We start from the raw sequence: 9,611 nt of genomic DNA on the forward strand, positions 1-9,611 counted from the left end.
CACCGTTCTATGTCCTCCCCCAACTCCACCCTTCTATTGCCTCCCCTATATCATTCCCCAACTCCACCGTTCTATGTCCTCCCCCAACTCCACCCTTCTATTGCCTCCCCTATATCATTCCCCAACTCCGACCTTCTATGTCCTCCCCTATATCATTCCCCAACTCCACCCCTTCTACGCCCTACCCCAACTCCACCCATGTCCTCCTATATCATTCCCCAACTCCGCCCCTTCTACGTCCTACCCCAACTCCATCCATGTATGTCTTCCCCTATATCATTCCCAAACTCCGCCCTTCTATGTCCTCCCCCAACTCCGCCCTTCTATGTCCTCCCCCAACTCCGCCCTTCTATGTCCTCCCCTATATCATTCCCCAACTCCACCCATCTATGTCCTCCCCATATCATTCCGTAACTCCGCCCCTTCTATGCCCTACCCCAACTCCACCCATCTATGTCCTCCCCTATATCATTCCCCAACTCCGCCCCTTCTACGCCCTACCCCAACTCTGCCCTTCTATTGCCTCCCCTATATCATTCCCCAACTCCGCCCCTTCTACCCCAACCCATCTATTTCCTCCCCTATATCATTCCCCAACTCCGCCCCTTCTACGCCCTACCCCAACTCCACCCCTTCTACGTCCTACCCCAACTCCACCCTTCTATGTCCTCCCCACTATCATTCCCCAACTCCACCCTTCTATGTCCTCCCCTATATTATTCCCCAACTCCGCCCCTTCTATGTCCTCCCCTATATCATATCCCGACTCTGGCCTCCCCTCTATCATTCCCTGACTCCACCCTTCCACGTCCTCCGCCATAATATACACAGGCTCCACTCTTCAGAGTCCTCCCCTATATTATACCCCGACTCCGCCCTTCTACATCGTGGATCCTCGCTCCTGTAAGGATTAACACTGAGGCTCATTTGATGGAAATTTCATAATTTAATACAGAAAATAGAACCCCAACCCCAACCCCTCCCGATGGACTGTCGGGCAGGTTTCTGTCAGATTCCTCTGGCTGTCCATATAAAAAGCAGTCCTCCGCTATACTGGCTCCTCCCCTGCACTAATCCGCGCTCTCTTTGCATTCTCATTGGTTTCCTCAGCACCCCCTTGAGTCTTCTCCATATTCTGATGTACATTTCCTCCAGGGGCCACTTTCAGCCTCCCACGTTTGATGTAGTGCTGAACTCTCTCCTCCAGACCCTGGCACAGTGCCCTCTTCATCAGGGGAGTGTAGGTGCGGGCGCTCACCCCTTCCACCAGGCCGCTGCTGTGACTCACCACCTCCGTCCCGTGCTGACTCCATGCCACCGCATCCTCACCTAGAGGGGAAAAGCACAAGATTAGAGGAGGCGGGGCATCTCCCCTCTCCACACCTGGAAAGAGGGGCATAAATCCTGGCCACTCCTCTCTTTCTACACATGGCAGGAGGGGCATAGTATTACAGGAGGCAAGGCATAAATCCTGGCCACACCCATCTCCACAGACCTGGGAGGAGGAGCATAGTATTAGAGGAGGCAGGCCATAATTCCTGGCCACTCCCCTTTCTCCAGACCTGCAAGGGAGAGCATAAAGTTAAAGGAGGCAGGCATAAATCCTGCCCACCCTTTCCACGGCACAGGCTCCTGACCTGGAAGGAGGGGCATAGTATTAGAGGAGGCGGACCATGATTTTTGGCCACTCCCCTGCCTCCACAGCATACACTCCATACCTGGAAGGAGGAGCATAGTATTAGAGTAGGCGGGGCCTAATTCCAGGCCACTCGTCTCCACAGCACAGGTTCCTGACCTGAGAGGGGTATAGTATTAGAAGAGGCAAGGCAATTTCTGGCCACTCCCACCTTCCATACTGAGTCTACAGCAGAGGCTCCTGACCTGGAAGGCGAGGCATAGGATTAGAGGAGGTGGGGCAAAATTCCTGACCACTCCCCTGTGTCCATGGCACAGGCTTTTTACCTGGAAGGAGGAGCATAGTATTAGAAAGTGGAGCCTTAATCCTGACAATTCATAGGCTCCTGATCTGGGAGGAGGAGCATAGATTAGAAGGTGGGGCATAAATCCTGACCACTCCCTGACTCCGGAGCACAGGCACCCAACCTGTAAGGAAGGACATAGTATTAGTGGAGGACGGTAATAAAATAATAGCCACACCTCTTCTGCCAACTTGAGGGCACAGAATCCTGACCTGGTCTGGGAGGACCTTCTGTAATATTGTCTTTATGCAATAAAGTTGTACAATATGCTGATGTCATCAGAGTGTCACCAGTTCTTCTCCGTGCTCTTCAGATTTCCCCGGATGAAGATTTCCTCTTCCTGGTGGAGACTTCTCTCCATTGTATGCCTGGCCCATATATCCTTCCCTCTGTGACGTCCTTCCTTTTCCCTCCTCCCCCTCTTCCACGACATCCTTCCTTCTCCCTCCTCCCCCTCTTCCACGACGTCCTTCCTTCTCCCTCCCCCACGACATCCATCCTTCTCCCTCCCCCACGACATCCATCCTTCTCCCTCCCCCACGACATCCATCCTTCTCCCTCCCCCACGACATCCATCCTTCTCCCTCCCCCACGACATCCATCCTTCTCCCTCCTCCCCCTCTTCCACGACGTCCTTCCTTCTCCCTCCTCCCCCTCCCCCACGACATCCTTCCTTCTCCCCCTCTTCCACGACGTCCTTCCTTCTCCCTCCTCCCCCTCTTCCACGACGTCCTTCCTTCTCCCTCCTCCCCCTCCCCCACGACATCCATCCTTCTCCCTCCCCCACGACATCCTTCCTTCTCCCTCCCCCACGACATCCATCCTTCTCCCTCCCCCACGACATCCATCCTTCTCCCTCCTCCCCCTCTTCCACGACGTCCTTCCTTCTCCCTCCTCCCCCTCCCCCACGACATCCTTCCTTCTCCCTCCCCCACGACATCCATCCTTCTCCCTCCTCCCCCTCTTCCACGACGTCCTTCCTTCTCCCTCCTCCCCCTCTTCCACTACGTCCTTCCTTCTCCCTCCTCCCCCTCCCCCACGACATCCTTCCTTCTCCCTCCCCCACGACATCCATCCTTCTCCCTCCCCCACGACATCCATCCTTCTCCCTCCCCCACGACATCCATCCTTCTCCCTCCCCCACGACATCCTTCCTTCTCCCCCTCTTCCACGACGTCCTTCCTTCTCCCTCCTCCCCCTCCCCCACGACATCCTTCCTTCTCCCTCCCCCACGACATCCATCCTTCTCCCTCCCCCACGACATCCATCCTTCTCCCTCCCCCACGACATCCATCCTTCTCCCTCCCCCACGACATCCTTCCTTCTCCCCCTCTTCCACGACGTCCTTCCTTCTCCCTCCTCCCCCTCTTCCACTACGTCCTTCCTTCTCCCTCCCCCCCTCCCCCACGACATCCTTCCTTCTCCCTCCCCCACGACATCCTTCCTTCTCCCTCCCCCACGACATCCTTCCTTCTCCCTCCTCCCTCTTCCACGACATCCATCCTTCTCCCTCCTCCCCCTCTTCCACGACGTCCTTCCTTCTCCCTCCTCCCCCTCTTCCACGACGTCCTTCCTTCTCCCTCCTCCCCCTCTTCCACGACATCCTTCCTTCTCCCTCCCCCACGACATCCTTCCTTCTCCCTCCTCCCCCACGACGTCCTTCCTTCTCCCTCCTCCCCCTCTTCCACTACGTCCTTCCTTCTCCCTCCTCCCCCTCTTCCACTACATCCTTCCTTCTCCCTCCTCCCCCTCCCCCACGACGTCCTTCCTTCTCCCTCCTCCCCCACGACATCCTTCCTTCTCCCTCCCCCACGACATCCTTCCTTCTCCCTCCTCCCCCTCTTCCACGACGTCCTTCCTTCTCCCTCCTTCCCCTCCCCCACGACGTCCTTCCTTCTCCCTCCTCCCCCTCTTCCACTACGTCCTTCCTTCTCCCTCCTCCCCCTCCCCCACGACATCCTTCCTTCTCACTCCCCCACGACATCCTTCCTTCTCCCTCCTCCCCCTCTTCCACGACGTCCTTCCTTCTCCCTCCTCCCCCTCTTCCACTATGTCCTTCCTTCTCCCTCCTCCCCCGACGTCCTTCCTTCTCCCTCCTCCCCCTCTTCCACGACGTCCTTCCTTCTCCCTCCTCCCCCTCTTCCACAACGTCCTTCCTTATCCCTCCTCCCCCACGACATCCTTCCTTCTCACTCCCCCACGACATCCTTCCTTCTCCCTCCTCCCCCTCTTCCACGACATCCTTCCTTCTCCCTCCTCCCCCTCTTCCACGACGTCCTTCCTTCTCCCTCCTCCCCCTCTTTCACGATGTCCTTCCTTCTCCCTCCTCCCCCTCTTCCACGACGTCCTTCCTTCTCCCTCCTCCCCCTCTTCCACGACATCCTTCCTTCTCCCTCCCCCACGACATCCTTCCTTCTCCCTCCTCCCCCTCTTCCACGACATCCTTCCTTCTCCCTCCCCCACGACATCCTTCCTTCTCCCTCCTCCCCCTCTTCCACGACGTCCTTCCTTCTCCCTCCCCCACGACATCCTTCATTCTCCCTCCTCCCCCTCTTCCACGACGTCCTTCCTTCTCCCTCCTCCCCCTCTTCCACGACGTCCTTCCTTCTCCCTCCTCCCCCACGACATCCTTCCTTCTCACTCCCCCACGACATCCTTCCTTCTCCCTCCTCCCCCTCTTCCACTACGTCCTTCCTTCTCCCTCCTCCCCCTCTTCCACGACATCCTTCCTTCTCCCTCCCCCACGACATCCTTCCTTCTCCCTCCTCCCCCTCCCCCACGACATCCTTCCTTCTCCCTCCTCCCCCTCTTCCACGACGTCCTTCCTTCTCCCTCCTCCCCCTCTTCCACGACGTCCTTCCTTCTCCCTCCTCCCCCACGACGTCCTTCCTTCTCCCTCCTCCCCCTCCCCCACGACATCCTTCCTTCTCACTCCCCCACGACATCCTTCCTTCTCACTCCCCCACGACATCCTTCCTTCTCCCTCCTCCCCCTCTTCCACTACGTCCTTCCTTCTCCCTCCTCCCCCTCTTCCACGACATCCTTCCTTCTCCCTCCCCCACGACATCCTTCCTTCTCCCTCCTCCCCCTCCCCCACGACATCCTTCCTTCTCCCTCCTCCCCCTCTTCCACGACGTCCTTCCTTCTCCCTCCTCCCCCTCTTCCACGACGTCCTTCCTTCTCCCTCCTCCCCCACGACGTCCTTCCTTCTCCCTCCTCCCCCTCCCCCACGACATCCTTCCTTCTCCCTCCCCCACGACATCCTTCCTTCTCACTCCCCCACGACATCCTTCCTTCTCCCTCCTCCCCCTCTTCCACGACGTCCTTCCTTCTCCCTCCTTCCCCTCCCCCACGACGTCCTTCCTTCTCCCTCCTCCCCCTCTTCCACTACGTCCTTCCTTCTCCCTCCTCCCCCTCTTCCACTACGTCCTTCCTTCTCCCTCCTCCCCCTCCCCCACGACATCCTTCCTTCTCCCTCCCCCCCCTCTTCCACGACGTCCTTCCTTCTCCCTCCTCCCCCTCTTCCACGACATCCTTCCTTCTCCCTCCTCCCCCTCTTCCACGACGTCCTTCCTTCTCCCTCCTCCCCCTCTTCCACGACATCCTTCCTTCTCCCTCCCCCACGACATCCTTCCTTCTCCCTCCTCCCCCTCTTCCACGACGTCCTTCCTTCTCCCTCCTCCCCCTCTTCCACGACGTCCTTCCTTCTCCCTCCTCCCCCTCTTCCACGACGTCCTTCCTTCTCCCTCCTCCCCCTCTTCCACGACGTCCTTCCTTCTCCCTCCTCCCCCTCCCCCACGACATCCATCCTTCTCCCTCCCCCACGACATCCATCCTTCTCCCTCCTCCCCCTCTTCCACGACGTCCTTCCTTCTCCCTCCTCCCCCTCTTCCACTACGTCCTTCCTTCTCCCTCCTCCCCCTCCCCCACGACATCCATCCTTCTCCCTCCCCCACGACATCCTTCCTTCTCCCTCCCCCACGACATCCTTCCTTCTCCCCCTCTTCCACGACGTCCTTCCTTCTCCCTCCTCCCCCTCTTCCACTACGTCCTTCCTTCTCCCTCCCCCCCCTCCCCCACGACATCCTTCCTTCTCCCTCCCCCACGACATCCATCCTTCTCCCTCCTCCCCCTCTTCCACGACGTCCTTCCTTCTCCCTCCTCCCCCTCTTCCACTACGTCCTTCCTTCTCCCTCCTCCCCCTCCCCCACGACATCCTTCCTTCTCCCTCCCCCACGACATCCATCCTTCTCCCTCCCCCACGACATCCATCCTTCTCCCCCTCTTCCACGACGTCCTTCCTTCTCCCTCCTCCCCCTCTTCCACTACGTCCTTCCTTCTCCCTCCTCCCCCTCCCCCACGACATCCTTCCTTCTCCCTCCCCCACGACATCCTTCCTTCTCCCTCCCCCACGACATCCTTCCTTCTCCCTCCTCCCTCTTCCACGACGTCCTTCCTTCTCCCTCCTCCCCCTCTTCCACGACGTCCTTCCTTCTCCCTCCTCCCCCTCTTCCACGACGTCCTTCCTTCTCCCTCCTCCCCCTCTTCCACTACGTCCTTCCTTCTCCCTCCTCCCCCTCCCCCACGACATCCTTCCTTCTCCCTCCCCCACGACATCCTTCCTTCTCCCTCCCCCACGACATCCTTCCTTCTCCCTCCTCCCTCTTCCACGACGTCCTTCCTTCTCCCTCCTCCCCCTCTTCCACGACGTCCTTCCTTCTCCCTCCTCCCCCTCTTCCACGACGTCCTTCCTTCTCCCTCCTCCCCCTCTTCCACTACATCCTTCCTTCTCCCTCCTCCCCCTCCCCCACGACGTCCTTCCTTCTCCCTCCTCCCCCTCCCCCACGACATCCTTCCTTCTCCCTCCCCCACGACATCCATCCTTCTCCCTCCTCCCCCTCTTCCACTACGTCCTTCCTTCTCCCTCCTCCCCCTCTTCCACTACGTCCTTCCTTCTCCCTCCTCCCCCCTCCCCCACGACGTCCTTCCTTCTCCCTCCTCCCCCTCCCCCACGACATCCTTCCTTCTCACTCCCCCACGACATCCTTCCTTCTCCCTCCTCCCCCTCTTCCACGACGTCCTTCCTTCTCCCTCCTCCCCCTCTTCCACGACGTCCTTCCTTCTCCCTCCCCCACGACATCCTTCCTTCTCCCTCCTCCCCCCTCTTCCACGACGTCCTTCCTTCTCCCTCCTCCCCCTCTTTCACGATGTCCTTCCTTCTCCCTCCTCCCCCTCTTCCACGACGTCCTTCCTTCTCCCTCCTCCCCCTCTTCCACGACGTCCTTCCTTCTCCCTCCTCCCCCTCTTCCACGACATCCTTCCTTCTCCCTCCCCCACGACATCCTTCCTTCTCCCTCCTCCCCCTCTTCCACGACGTCCTTCCTTCTCCCTCCTCCCCCTCTTCCACGACGTCCTTCCTTCTCCCTCCTCCCCCTCCCCCACGACATCCATCCTTCTCCCTCCCCCACGACATCCATCCTTCTCCCTCCCCCACGACATCCATCCTTCTCCCTCCCCCACGACATCCATCCTTCTCCCTCCTCCCCCTCTTCCACGACGTCCTTCCTTCTCCCTCCTCCCCCCTCCCCCACGACATCCTTCCTTCTCCCTCCCCCACGACATCCATCCTTCTCCCTCCTCCCCCTCTTCCACGACGTCCTTCCTTCTCCCTCCTCCCCCTCTTCCACTACGTCCTTCCTTCTCCCTCCTCCCCCTCCCCCACGACATCCTTCCTTCTCCCTCCCCCACGACATCCATCCTTCTCCCTCCCCCACGACATCCATCCTTCTCCCTCCCCCACGACATCCATCCTTCTCCCTCCCCCACGACATCCTTCCTTCTCCCCCTCTTCCACGACGTCCTTCCTTCTCCCTCCTCCCCCTCTTCCACTACGTCCTTCTCCCTCCCCCCCCTCCCCCCACGACATCCTTCCTTCTCCCTCCCCCACGACATCCTTCCTTCTCCCTCCCCCACGACATCCTTCCTTCTCCCTCCTCCCTCTTCCACGACATCCATCCTTCTCCCTCCTCCCCCTCTTCCACGACGTCCTTCCTTCTCCCTCCTCCCCCTCTTCCACGACGTCCTTCCTTCTCCCTCCTCCCCCTCTTCCACGACATCCTTCCTTCTCCCTCCCCCACGACATCCTTCCTTCTCCCTCCTCCCCCTCTTCCACGACGTCCTTCCTTCTCCCTCCTCCCCCTCTTCCACTACATCCTTCCTTCTCCCTCCTCCCCCTCCCCCACGACGTCCTTCCTTCTCCCTCCTCCCCCACGACATCCTTCCTTCTCCCTCCCCCCACGACATCCTTCCTTCTCCCTCCTCCCCCTCTTCCACGACGTCCTTCCTTCTCCCTCCTTCCCCTCCCCCACGACGTCCTTCCTTCTCCCTCCTCCCCCTCTTCCACTACGTCCTTCCTTCTCCCTCCTCCCCCTCCCCCACGACATCCTTCCTTCTCACTCCCCCACGACATCCTTCCTTCTCCCTCCTCCCCCTCTTCCACGACGTCCTTCCTTCTCCCTCCTCCCCCTCTTCCACTATGTCCTTCCTTCTCCCTCCTCCCCCTCTTCCACGACGTCCTTCCTTCTCCCTCCTCCCCCTCTTCCACGACGTCCTTCCTTCTCCCTCCTCCCCCTCTTCCACGACGTCCTTCCTTATCCCTCCTCCCCCTCCCCCACGACATCCTTCCTTCTCACTCCCCCACGACATCCTTCCTTCTCCCTCCTCCCCCTCTTCCACGACATCCTTCCTTCTCCCTCCTCCCCCTCTTCCACGACGTCCTTCCTTCTCCCTCCTCCCCCTCTTTCACGATGTCCTTCCTTCTCCCTCCTCCCCCTCTTCCACGACGTCCTTCCTTCTCCCTCCTCCCCCTCTTCCACGACATCCTTCCTTCTCCCTCCCCCACGACATCCTTCCTTCTCCCTCCTCCCCCTCTTCCACGACATCCTTCCTTCTCCCTCCCCCACGACATCCTTCCTTCTCCCTCCTCCCCCTCTTCCACGACGTCCTTCCTTCTCCCTCCCCCACGACATCCTTCCTTCTCCCTCCTCCCCCTCTTCCACGACGTCCTTCCTTCTCCCTCCTCTCCCTCTTCCACGACGTCCTTCCTTCTCCCTCCTCCCCCTCCCCCACGACATCCTTCCTTCTCACTCCCCCACGACATCCTTCCTTCTCCCTCCTCCCCCTCTTCCACTACGTCCTTCCTTCTCCCTCCTCCCCCTCTTCCACTACGTCCTTCCTTCTCCCTCCTCCCCCTCTTCCACGACGTCCTTCCTTCTCCCTCCTCCCCTCTTCCACGACGTCCTTCCTTCTCCCTCCTCCCCCTCTTCCACGACGTCCTTCCTTCTCCCTCCTCCCCCTCCCCCACGACATCCTTCCTTCTCACTCCCCCACGACATCCTTCCTTCTCCCTCCTCCCCCTCTTCCACTACGTCCTTCCTTCTCCCTCCTCCCCCTCTTCCACGACATCCTTCCTTCTCCCTCCCCCCCACGACATCCTTCCTTCTCCCTCCTCCCCCTCCCCCACGACATCCTTCCTTCTCCCTCCTCCCCCTCTTCCACGACGTCCTTCCTTCTCCCTCCTCCCCCTCCCCCACGACATCCTTCCTTCTCACTCCCCCACGACATCCTTCCTTC

This window comes from Lithobates pipiens, unplaced genomic scaffold (assembly GCF_037356315.1).
Source record: "Lithobates pipiens isolate NorthernLeopardFrog02 unplaced genomic scaffold, aLitPip1_a1.2 Scaffold_373, whole genome shotgun sequence".
Taxonomy (NCBI): domain Eukaryota; kingdom Metazoa; phylum Chordata; class Amphibia; order Anura; family Ranidae; genus Lithobates; species Lithobates pipiens.